Source organism: Archocentrus centrarchus, chromosome 22, assembly GCF_007364275.1.
Source record: "Archocentrus centrarchus isolate MPI-CPG fArcCen1 chromosome 22, fArcCen1, whole genome shotgun sequence".
NCBI classification, from domain to species: domain Eukaryota; kingdom Metazoa; phylum Chordata; class Actinopteri; order Cichliformes; family Cichlidae; genus Archocentrus; species Archocentrus centrarchus.
Genome location: NC_044367.1, coordinates 15586127 through 15598596, shown reverse-complemented (window position 1 = coordinate 15598596; position 12470 = coordinate 15586127). Strand labels below are relative to the sequence as shown.

The 12470-nt window shown below is 39.3% G+C and overlaps 1 pseudogene; it reads right to left on the bottom strand.

Annotated features, from left to right (window-relative positions):
- Nucleotides 1-4513: 4513 nt before the first annotated feature.
- On the bottom strand, nt 4514-5317 carry LOC115772719 (B2 bradykinin receptor-like; annotated as a pseudogene).
- Nucleotides 5318-12470: the final 7153 nt, after the last annotated feature.

The window sequence follows — 12470 nt, the reverse complement described above, 5'->3', positions numbered from 1 at the left end:
GTGAAGACCACTGTTTATTAGTTACATCTAATTGCCAAAGCAAAATCCTATCTTCCTCCAAAGGACCTCGGAAAACCTATTCACGCCTTCATCACCTTTGTGTTGACTACTGCAATTCTCTGTGTTTGGGTCTTGAACAGTCATCTCTCCACCATTTGCAGTTAGTTCAAAATGCTGCTGCATGTCTTTTAACACGTATTGGAAAGCATGATCACATCACTCCAGTTTCAGCAGGTTTACATTGGCTCTCTGTCCGATTTATATTGATTTTAAAATTCTTTTACTTACTTTTAAAGTTTTAAATGGAATGCTGCCCAGCTAATTAACCACGCTGCTCAAGTTGTATAACCCCAAAAGAGTACTGAGATCATCTACCCAGATGCTCTTAGAGCAGCTGAGGCCTTGATTTAAGCATGAAGAGGATTGGGTTTTTGCAGTCCTTAGACTCTGGAATAATCTGCCACTTGATATTTGTATTGCAGAGTCTATACCAGGGGTCTCAAACTCCAGGCCTTGAGGGCCAGTGTCCTGCAGGTTTTAGATGTATCCCTGATTCAACACACCTGAATCAAATGGCTGAATTACCTCCTCAGTATGCAGTCAAGTTCTCCAGAGTCCTGCTAATGACTTCTATTTTTTTTTTTTGTTGCTCATTGCCTCTGGCTCTCTGGGCTTTTGCCCATTGACTGTGGCAGCTCCGTCTGGGTCCCCTCTCCTTCCTCCTCTGGTGGTTGCAGCTTGTTCAATGAGAGAGGCACACACACATTGCTACAAACTACAGCATGACTGTGTGTGTGTGTGTTTGAATGTGTATGTGTGTTTATCTACCACTCTGACATACCTGTATTTTTTTTTTTTTTTGGTTCTGTCCCTTTTTTAATTTTTTTAATTAATTTTTTCCCCCCCATTCTCTCCATCGCTCTCTTCTTGCCCCTCCCTACCTGCCTGTCAGACCTGGTATGAATAAATAAAATAAGAATAAAAAATACAAACATTAACAAGAATTGCCTTTAGAAAACAAATAGAGCTCTCCTTGTAAAAGCAAATATGTTTGGTACAACAGTGCATTCATATCGTCATTCTGATTGCAAAAATTGCCAAACATGACAGGCAGGGAAAAAAAAATGACTTCTATATTTGACTCAGGTGTGTTGAAGCACAGACACATCTAAAACCTGCAGGACACCGGCCCTTGAGCCCTGGAGTTTGAGACCCCTGGTCTATACAGTAATTAAAATTCCATCCTAAAACTCACCTTTTTACCTTTTAAGGTAAAATTTGTAAATAAATGATGGATTCATAATAACTAAAAGTTACAGTATGTAGTGTTGTGTGTTTATGTTGTGGTGTTTTTTGCTTTAGATTGTTATTAGTCATATTTATTGTATTGCATTTTCTTGTTTTATGTTTTACTGTATTTATTTTATTGATTTATGGATCTATCTTGCTTATTTTGTAACTAATTTGTAAAGCACTTTGGTCAACCTTGTTGTTTTTCAATGTGCTATAGAAATAAAATTGACATTGACATTAGTATATTTATATCTTTATTACCAGCTGCAGGAGACATCGTAGGGGTCGGATGCAGTGTTTTTCAGGTGGCAGTCAGGGGCAGAGGCCCTGGTGATCTGATCCCTGGTTGCTGAGGCTGGCTACTGGGATATGGAACATCACCTTTCTGGTGGGGAAGGAGCCTGAGTTGGTGTGTGGGGTTGAGAGAAACCAACTAGATATAGTCAGGCTCACCTCAATGCATGATGATGGACAGGCCTAGCACACCCAAATATATAGTGAGGGTGCAATGGGAGTCTCTAACAGAAGCCTGCTTCCATGAGATCTTCAAGTCCAACCTCCAGCAAAGCCTCAACAGCATTCTGCGGAAGGTCTGGGGACACTGAGTCTGAATCAATCATATTCAGCTGTGGCTGCAAGGTGGTTGGTGTCTCTCATGGTGATAATGCCTGAACTAGATGGTGGACACTGGAAGTGAAGGGAGCCATCAAGCTGAAGAAGGAGTCCTTCTTGGTTAGCTTATGGGACTCCGGAGAGGCAAAACCTCAGGTGTGGGAGGAGTTTGGTGAGGGGATGGCCTTTGAAGCAATTCTGGCAAACTGTCAACTGACTCAGGAGAAAACCCAACAGTCAAAACAACCCACTATGAGCAAGCGCTTGGCGACAGTGAGAAGGAAAAACTCCCTTTAAACAGGAAGAAACCTCCAGCGAACCAGGCTCAGGTAGGGGCAGTCATCTGCCATGATCGGTTGAGGTTGAGGGGAAAGAGACAGGACAAAAGGCATGCTGTGGAAGACAGAGATTAATAATAATTAATGATTATATGGAGAGTGATGTATAACCAGAGTAAAAAGAGGTGAATGAAAAGAAACACTCAGTGCATCATAGGAACCCCCAGCAGCCAAGCCCTATTGCAGCATAAATAAGGGATGGTTCAGGGTCACCTGATGCAGCCCTAACTATAAACCTTATCAAAAAGGAAAGTTTTAAGCCTAATCTTAAAAACAGAGAGTGTGTCTGTCTCCCGAATCCAAGCTGGAAGCTGGTTCCACAGAAGAGGGGCCTGAAAGCTGAAGGCTCTGCCTCCCATTCCACTCTTAAGTATCCTGGGAACCACAAGTAAGCCAGCAGTCTGAGAGTGAAGTGCTCTATTGGGGTGATATGGTACCATAAGGTCTTTGAGATAAGATGGGGCCTGATTATTCAAGACCTTGAATGTGAGAAGAAGAATTTTAAATTCAATTCTGGATTTAACAGGTGGAGATCTCTGGATTAATGCCTCTGGATTGGCAGACTGTGGTGGTGATTCCCATCTTTAAGAAGGGGGACCTGAGGGTGAGCTCCAACTATAGGGAGGTCACAGCACTCAGAGTTTGCCCATCCAGTCTACGTGTGTTTCGTGAATTTGGAGAAGGCAATCAACCATGTCCCTTGGGGTATCCTTTGGGAGGTGCTTTGGAATTATGGTGTGTCTGGCTTGTTACAAGCCACTAGGTCCCTGTTCAACCACAGCAAGAACTTAGAATACTTTTGCTTGCCCAGACAATGAAAAAGGAGAAAAAATATGGAATCTAACCTCTAACTCTTCCGAAGCCTTAAGGTTTGTTAGCAAAATATATGATGGTCCAATATCTGAATACCATCAGAAGAAGGCACTATATTAACTATGGTTGATAAAATTAATTTTTTCTATTGAAATTCAATAATTTTTAATAATGTTACATAATAATCCATTGCTCTGATTTCATATGCCTTTGTTGGCAAGCCAGCAGAATGCTGACATTTATTAAGGTAACAATTGGATATTAATGGGATGATGAAAAGCTTTAGTGTGACTCAAAACATACTTTTGGAGTGTCAGCAATAGGTAAGACTAGCTTTCAGTCTCTAAAATGTGACATGCTTGTTATCAGAATAGTTTTGCAAAATAATAGGTATTGCATCAGCAATAGGTAAGTTTTTCAGTCTCTAAACTGGGTCACGCTTTTTTTTTCACTTTTTTTTTTTTTTTATCAGAGCATCAGTAGTTATGCCAGGAAATTACAGGGTTTGAAGATGCTCTGATAAAAAGTGAGGTGCAGCCTCAGTGCCATGTAGACTTAGATTGGCTGTTCCAACAAATCAGACCAATAAATACTTAAGCATTCTGGACTACTAAATTCTCAAAGGGTTACGCTGGGTTGTTACCTACACCTGTTTAGTGGAATTGCTGTGCCAGTGGTTGTGCATTATTTCTTGTTGGCTCCAGAAGACTTTTGTAATTTCCTTCTGCACAGGAAATCTGGACCCTGAGTGTGTTCCTGAGAGTGAGTGAGTTTGTGGAGTGAAGAAACAGAGGATCTGTTATTCTGGTGGCTCTGTTGGATTGTGACTTTGAACACTTCGAATTGGACTACTGTGAGCATCAGTGGCCACTAACCTTTGAGGCTCCAGTTATGATTTATTGCTTATCTTTCACTGTAAATAAATGGATTGAACTGTGATTTACGAGTCTGCATTTTGAGTTCACCAGATCTTCTCAGTCCTGACAGATTCATCACTCCAGAGAACATGTCTCCACTGCTCTAGAGTCTAGTGGCAGCATGCTTTACACCACTGTGTACAAAACAGGCCACATGAAGTTTGGAGGCCTGTAGTGACTGACTCTGCAGAAAGTTGGGGACCTTTGTGCTCAGGATCTGCTGACCCCACTCTGTTTTACGTGGCCTATCACTTTGAGAATGAGTCGCTGCCATTTCCAATTCACTTTGTTATTAAACCACTAACAGTTGACTGTGGAATATTCAGTACTGAGGAAATTTCATGACTGGACTTGTTGCACACATGACATGTACTCCTATCACAGTAACACGCTGGAATTCACTGAGCTCCTGAGAGTAACCCATTTTTTCACAAATGTTTGTAGAAGCAGTCTGCATGCCTAGGCATTTTGTTTATATACCTGTGTCCATGGAAGTGATTGGAACACCTAGATTCGATGACTTGGATTGGTGACTGAATACTATTGGCAATGTAATGTATTTAAACCCTCTTCTGTTAGCTTGTTTCTCAGAGCCTGAGTAATTCTGATAGTGCAGAAGGAAATGACAGCAGGGATGATGAAACTGAACACAATCTTCATCCCCTCCATCATCAGATATTGTTGTTTTGTCCAGTTAATTGTGCATTCAGTAACATTTGACTGAGTGTCAAATGTTACTGAAACTCATTCCAGTTTGGCACAAAATGGCTTACTCATCCTCTTATGAGAAAAAGAGTGCACCTGTGCCTCATAACAATTTATGCTAACCAGAACAAGGAAGTAGATGTTACCAAATGCATTTATGTTGATAACAGCTGATGACACTTTGCATAGGATTTCAATGAAAGGCTGTTATATAATCAGCCCAGAAAGGCAAACAACATGCCAGAGCAAGGTCAACTCCACTCAAGTTGCTCAAGTAGATATCAGCCATAGTACAGACCTTCTTTTGGCAGAAAACGATGAGCATAAACACATTAATAATAATTCCAAGCACACTAATGACCAGGATATAGGTCGAATACACAGTGAACGTTGGGCTATGTAGATGAATACTACAATGATTTTCATTTGTTTTGTTTTTTCAGACATCTTCATAGGGCCAAAGTTGGAAGGGGTGCTGCAGATAAAGAGGACAGAAAAACAGAATTATTCTAAAAAGATTTAAAGCTTACTTTAAAAATTTATTCAAGTCAGTTTTGTTTATATAGCGCCCAATCATAACAAACAGTCGCCTCAAGGTGTAATTTATTTATTGTGATATGAAATAGAGCTATACCTCATTCTGAGTAACACTGATATACAATACAAAATACTCTAGTTGTAGTTCCAGTTAGTTGTGTGAAAAATCTAAGCTCAGTTATGCAGAAAAACTGTCTTGTTGGTTAGACTTAAAACCTATGTTTTTGATAAAGCTTATAGGGCTGTATCAGGCTACCCAGAACCATACCTTTATTTATGCTGCTCTAGGCTCAGGCTGCTGGTCAGTCCCACCTAGTCTGCCTCTGAGGGTGTAGATTTGGAGACGACAGGTAGGGCCAGACACTGGGGTGTAGAGTACTGAGGTGGATTGTCGACAACAAATCTTTGAGCCAGCCAGGTAAAATGTTTATTAGGCTGGAGTTCTCTGTGGCCGTTCTCCAAATCCTCTTAACCGCATCAGAATATTCTGGACCAAAATCCACAAATGTCTCTTGAAACAAGAAAATTAATTCTCATTCAAAACCCAACAATCAAAACAACCCACTATGAGCAAGCACTTGGCGACAGTGGGAAGAAAAAACTCCCCTTTAACAGGAAGAAACCTCTGGCAGGACCAGGCTCAGGGAGGGGCAGTCATCTGCCATGACCGGTTGGAGCTGAGGGGAGGGAGACAGGACTAAAGCCATGCTGTGGAAGAGAGACAGAGATTAATAATAACTAATGATTAAATACAGAGTGAAGTATAAACAGAGTAAATAATGTGAATCAAAAGAAACAGTGCATTAATGGTGAATGAGGATCCCAAAAGCACACTGCAAATAGGTAAGGATCAAAGTAAAGACAAAACTTTATTAAAGGTGTAGCGCAGGTGTCTCAAACTCGCGGCCACAGGCCGCATCCAGCCCCGCCCCCTACTTTTGGTCCGCGATTTGATGTCAAAAATATAAGACAGTTTGGCCCTTTAAGTTACTTTTTTGACATTTTGTGTTCCCCTCCAATTAAGAGGAGTTAGTGAAATGCCAAGAAAAATAAAGTCCATGAATAAGTGGAGGAAATGCTAAGCTGGAACTCAGGAACCACAGGAGGGAAACAAAAATCCACAGTAAACAGTATGACACAGCAACAAACAGAAACAAAGTGATGGACACTCATGGAAGGTGAACACAGCTGCGGGGAACACACAGGTGCATAATGTTGGGGAACTGAGACTGGGAAAGAAAAACTTAATACTAGACTCACCAGACAAAGGCTACCAAAATAAAATGTAATAACATTAAGGGAACGCCTAACACAGAAATGAAGGCTAGAGAAGATACAAGGAAACATGATGGAGGCAGAGAGATATAACTATAAAACCTAAAGACTAAATTAAGAGTAGAAAAACAACACCTGTATCTGGGGATAAATACAAAGGAAACACAAAGCTGAAAAGCTAAACAGTAAGCAAACTAAGAATCAAACTGAATATAATTATCATAAAGAGAACCTAAGAGTCTGACAAACATAAAGCTAGGTCCAGGACCCAGGACCATAACACAAGCCTTACTAAACTTTCCATTATACTATGACTTGAATCATTGAAAGCTTTAATCAATGGCACAAAAGGCTGATCATATTTTTTATCTGTACCAACCCAGCAGCTTTTTTGCCTGCATGTTCCCAGGATGCTATGGGTTAATTAGTGAAATCTTGTATATCACTGCTTATTTCTAGTTATATTTATGGCACCAAGGCTGTGGGAAGCAGGGGTCCTGGCATATCGTAAAAATTAAAACAATATGTAAATAAATACAAAGTTTAATTTGGTGACTTTTTTCATTGAAGTATGTTTTTAACAGTAGGTACCGGGGTTACTTGGGTTTAGCTGTGCCCCTGCCCACAGAGTGGTTACCACCCTTGTAAACAGGGGCACAACTGCACATGAAAACAGTCACGCAAAAATGAATTTGTGCTGCAAACTCGAGCAGATTATTATCAGTAACAACAAACTGCTCCTACAGTAATCATGCTGACAGCTCAAGTCTGTTGGTTTTTTGCTGGCCAGCAAGCAGACAGCTAATATTTTTTAAGGTAACAATTAGATATGGGTTAATTTGCGAAATCTTGTGTATCACTGCTTATTTCTAGTTATATTTTAGAATCCTGAAAACATACTTTTGGACCATCAGCAATAGGTAAGACAAGTTTCTCAGTCTTTAAACTGGGGCACGCTTTTTTTCTTTTCTTTCTTTCTTTTTTTTTTTTTTTTAATCAGAGCATCAGTAGTTTTGCCAGGAAATAACAAGGTTTGAGGATGTTCTGATAAAAAGTGAGGTGCAGCCTCAGTGCCGTGCAGCCAGCTCTGATGGTAGCGTTGATAGTTGCAGTTTTATCACTGACATTTACTGTGTAAATGGTAAACTGGTTGTATTTTTGCCATTCATCTTGGATGGGTAGAGCTTTCAGTGACCAACATGCATAACCAATGTACATATTATAGTATATTGCTGAGTGTGCCATTCTAACAGCACCCCCTACCTGACAAATATTTACATAAATATTTGTATCTTCACATTTGCAGCCATTTTAAAGCAAATTTAACTTAAATTGTGGTCTTTGTGTGTTTGCATTAATACACAAGTATAAATGTTTTTACTGCATGGAGCTGGAGTTTATCAAAACACCAGTCATGCTGGGACAAATCTAGTCAACAATCTGCAGTCTAAATGCTGACATGTGCAACTAGTAAGGTAATTCAAGACTTTTTTTCATAAAGATGCTATAAAGTAGATAAAACCACTCACAATGAACAATAATTTAAAGTGTTAAGCTGCTAATGAATCTCGCAAATATTCTAACTGTGCAGAACAAAAAGGTAAAGAAGACAGGAAATACCTTCTGCTACAGTTGTCTGACTTGCTCAACTTAAAGGCAAAAGTAAACTGATAATAAAGTGATGCCAGACAATTTAATGTCAGATGAACCAGGTTTTCCCTTGTGTGGTCACATGAAAGGGGTGGAGTTGGCAGCATCTAACAATCTAAAAAGGGTGTTTTGCCTTTCTGTTTTGGTCATACCTTTTATTTATTTATTTATTTTTTTAACCTGTTTTGTCCAGCTGCTTCAGCAAGCAATATTGTCTGCATGCTCTGTCGTGCCAAACACCTTTGCAGCTTTACTGTCTGCTCATCATTTCCCCCCATCCATTCACTTCCTCTTATCCTGTTCAGGGTTGCTTTTTAAATTTACATGTTTTAATGGTCTGGTCCAACACCAGAGCCAAAGGTGGGAAGGGGCAGAAAAAAGGAGACACTTGGGAGGAACAAACCTTCTGTCAGTTTGTGCCATCCTGAAGGAGTTGGACTACCTGTGCAACCTTTGTAGGGTTCAGGTATGGCCTCATGCTACCAGTCGTGACAATGACCCTAGCCAAATGCAAAACTAGTGAAAAAACAGTCAGTGAGAAGGCAAAATATATCATTAGCCTGTAAGACCACTCCTGTTTTGGGAGTTGTCTCATTGTTGCCCTTCTAGTACACCTGTGAATTTCATTAACACCAAAGCAGCTGAAACTGATTAACAACCCCTTCTGCTACTTAACTGACTTGATGCTATACTCTGATTTTAAGGTGTTCTTTCTTGGAAGCAGAAAACCATCAGCACAAACACATTAAAGGCAATTCCTAACACACCGATGACCAGGATGTAGGCAGGAGAGAGAGTAAAGTTGTTTCCAGACATCTTTATGGGGTCAAAGTTGGTAGGGATGCTACAGAAAAATAGAGGACAGCAACACAGAGAAAACATTATTGTAAGCTAACTTTGACTTTTTTTTCTTTTCTACTTTTTCAAGAAAGAAAATCAAATATTCATTTAGCCTGAAATTCAGTTGTCACTTTTATATTTTAATTTCAAATTTTTAATAAATCCTTGAAAAAATAAAACCAGGAGATTATCAGTATCAACAAGTTCATTCTACAGTATTCATAGTGACAGTCCAAGTCTGTTGGATATTTCTTTGTAGGCAAGAGAGCCAGATATTCATTAAGGTCAAAACTGGATAATAATGGCATGGTGAGAAGTTTCAGGGTGAGACCTAAAAATAGTCTTTTCGAAGTATCAGCAGTAGGTAAGACAACTAGCTCTGATAGTTGCAGTTTTATCATTGACATTTACTGTGTAATTCTGATTATCCTTTGAGTTGAAGGGTGAGAGTCTAGCTTAGATGATTGTATTCTGGCCATTCATGTTTGACTGAAGTGGTTAAATATTTTAGTGTCATTTATTTTTTAATCAAATAACTGACATAATTTTAAAGACCATCATCTTATTAGATAACATGCATAACTAATGTACATTTTACAGCATATTTTGGTGCTGAATGCACTTTCCAACTCATAGTGCCATCCCCATAGCCACTCCTACCTGAAAGATGTTCCCATGCATATGTGTATCAGCATATTTGCAGTCACATTAAAACTATTTTAATTTAAATGTCTGATTAATTTCTTGTAAGTCATTATGTATGTCTTTGTATTAATGCATTAGTATAAATGTTCCTGTAGTTTTCTCTGGGCCCCTCCCCAATCAGACCAGGAGCCACATGTTTAGCTGCATGTTCTTCTTGAATCGCTGTCTGTCTGAGTGGTGTCCAAAAAAACGACGTGGGCTTCATAGATAATTGGCAAAGTTTCTGGGGAAAACCTGGTCTTGTTAGGAGAGACGGAATCCATCCCACTTTGGATGGAGCAGCTCTCATTTCTAGAAATCTGGCCAAATTTATTAACCCTAAAACCTGACTACCCAGGGTTGAGACCAGGAAGCAGAGTTGCAGTCTTACACGCCTCTCTGCAGCTTCTCTCCTCCTGCCATCCCCCCAAAACCCCATCCCCATAGAGTCGGTGCCTGCTCCCAGACCACCAAAAAACAAAGCTAAAATCAGCAAAAAACTATTTAAGCATAAAAATTCAAAAACAATAAATAATACAGCTTCATCAACTGCAGCAAAGAATAAAAAAATTAAATGTGGATTAATAAACATTAGGTCTCTCTCTTCCAAGTCCCTATTAGTAAATGATTTAATAATTGATCAACATATTGATTTATTCTGCCTTACAGAAACCTGGTTACAGCAGGATGAATATGTTAGTTTTAGTCAGAATGCTCGAAGTACAGGTCAAGGAGGAGGAGTAGCTGCAATCTTCAATTCCAGCTTATTAATTAATCAAAGACCCAGACAAAGTTTTAATTCTGTTGAAAGCCTGACTCTTAGTCTTGTCCACCCTGACTGGGAAAATCAAAAACCTGTTTTATTTGTTATTATCTATCGTCCACCTGGTCCTTACTCAGAGTTTCTGTCTGATTTCTCAGACTTTTTATCTGATTTAGTGCTCAGTTCAGATAAAATAATTATAGTGGGTGATTTTAACATCCATGTAGATGCTGAAAATGACAGCCTCAACACTGCATTTAATCTATTGTTAGATTCAGTTCTTCTCTCATTTACTTTAATGGATTACACGGCAGTAGGGAATAAGTTTTATTACAGTAGAAGTCTTTCTGAAAAAGCTGTAACTAGGTTTAAGGATCTAATTCCTTCATTATTATGCTCTTCAGTGCCATGTGCCAACACAGTGCAGAGCAGCTACCTAAACTCTGCTCCCAGTGAGGTCGATCATCTCGTCAATAGTTTTACATCCTCACTGCGTACGACTTTGGATACTGTGGCTCCTCTGAAAAGGAAAGCTTCAAATCAGAAGTGCCTGACTCCGTGGTATAATTCACAAATGCACAGCTTAAAGCAGATAACCCGTAAGCTGGAGAGGGAATGGCGTCTCACTAAATTAGAAGATGCTCATTTAGCCTGGAAAAAGAGTTTGTTGCTCTATAAAAAAGCCCTCCGTAAAGCTAGGATATCGTATTATTCATCGTTAATTGAAGAAAATAAGAACAACCCCAGGTTTCTTTTCAGCACTGTAGCCAGGCTGACAAAGAGTCAGAGCTCTGTAGAGCCGAGTATTCCTTTCACGTTAACTAGTAGTGACTTCATGGATTTCTTTACAAATAAAATTTTAGACATTAGAGAAAAAATTATTCATAACCATCTCAAAGATTATTCTTCATGTTCGGCTGCTTTCAGCACTGCTGGTATTTGTTTAGACTCTTTCGCTCCAGTTGATCTTTCAGAGTTAACTTCAATAGTTACTTCCTCCAAACCAGCAACATGTTTGTTAGATCCCATTCCTACTAGACTGTTCAAAGAAGTCTTTCCAATTATTGATGCTTCAGTCTTAAAAATGATCAATCTGTCTTTATTAGTTGGCTATGTACCACAGGCCTTCAAGGTGGCTGTAATTAAACCTCTACTTAAAAAGCCATCACTTGACCCAGCTGTCTTAGCTAATTATAGGCCAATCTCCAACCTTCCTTTTCTCTCAAAGATTCTTGACAGAGTAGTTGTAAAACAGCTAACTGATCATCTGCAGAGGAACGGTTTATTTGAAGAGTTTCAGTCAGGTTTCAGAATTCATCACAGTACAGAAACAGCATTAGTGAAGGTTACAAATGATCTTCTTACAGCCTCTGACAGTGGACTCATCTCTGTTCTTGTCCTGTTGGACCTCAGTGCAGCTTTTGATACTGTTGACCATAACATTTTATTACAGAGATTAGAGCATACTATAGGTATTAAAGGTACTGCACTGCAGTGGTTTGAATCATATTTATCTCATAGACTCCAATTTGTTCATGTAAATGGGGAGTCTTCTTCACACACTAAGGTTAATTATGGAGTTCCACAGGGTTCTGTGCTAGGACCAATTCTATTAATATTATACATGCTTCCCTTAGGCAGTATTATTAGAAAGCATTGCATCAATTTTCATTGTTATGCAGATGATACTCAGCTTTACCTATCAATGAAGCCAGATGACGCACATCAATTAGTTAAACTGCAGGAATGTCTTAAAGACATTAAGGCCTGGATGACCTCTAATTTCCTGCTTCTAAATGAAGATAAAACTGAAATTCTTGTTCTCGGCCCCACAAGCCTTAGAAACATGGTGTCAAACCAGATACTTACTCTGGATGGCATTACTTTGGCCTCCAGTAACACTGTGAGAAATCTTGGAGTCATTTTTGACCAGGATATGTCCTTCAATGCACATATTAAACAAATATGTAGGACTGCTTTTTTGCATTTGCGCAATATTTCTAAAATTAGAAACATCCTTTCTTAGAGTGATGCTGAAAAGCT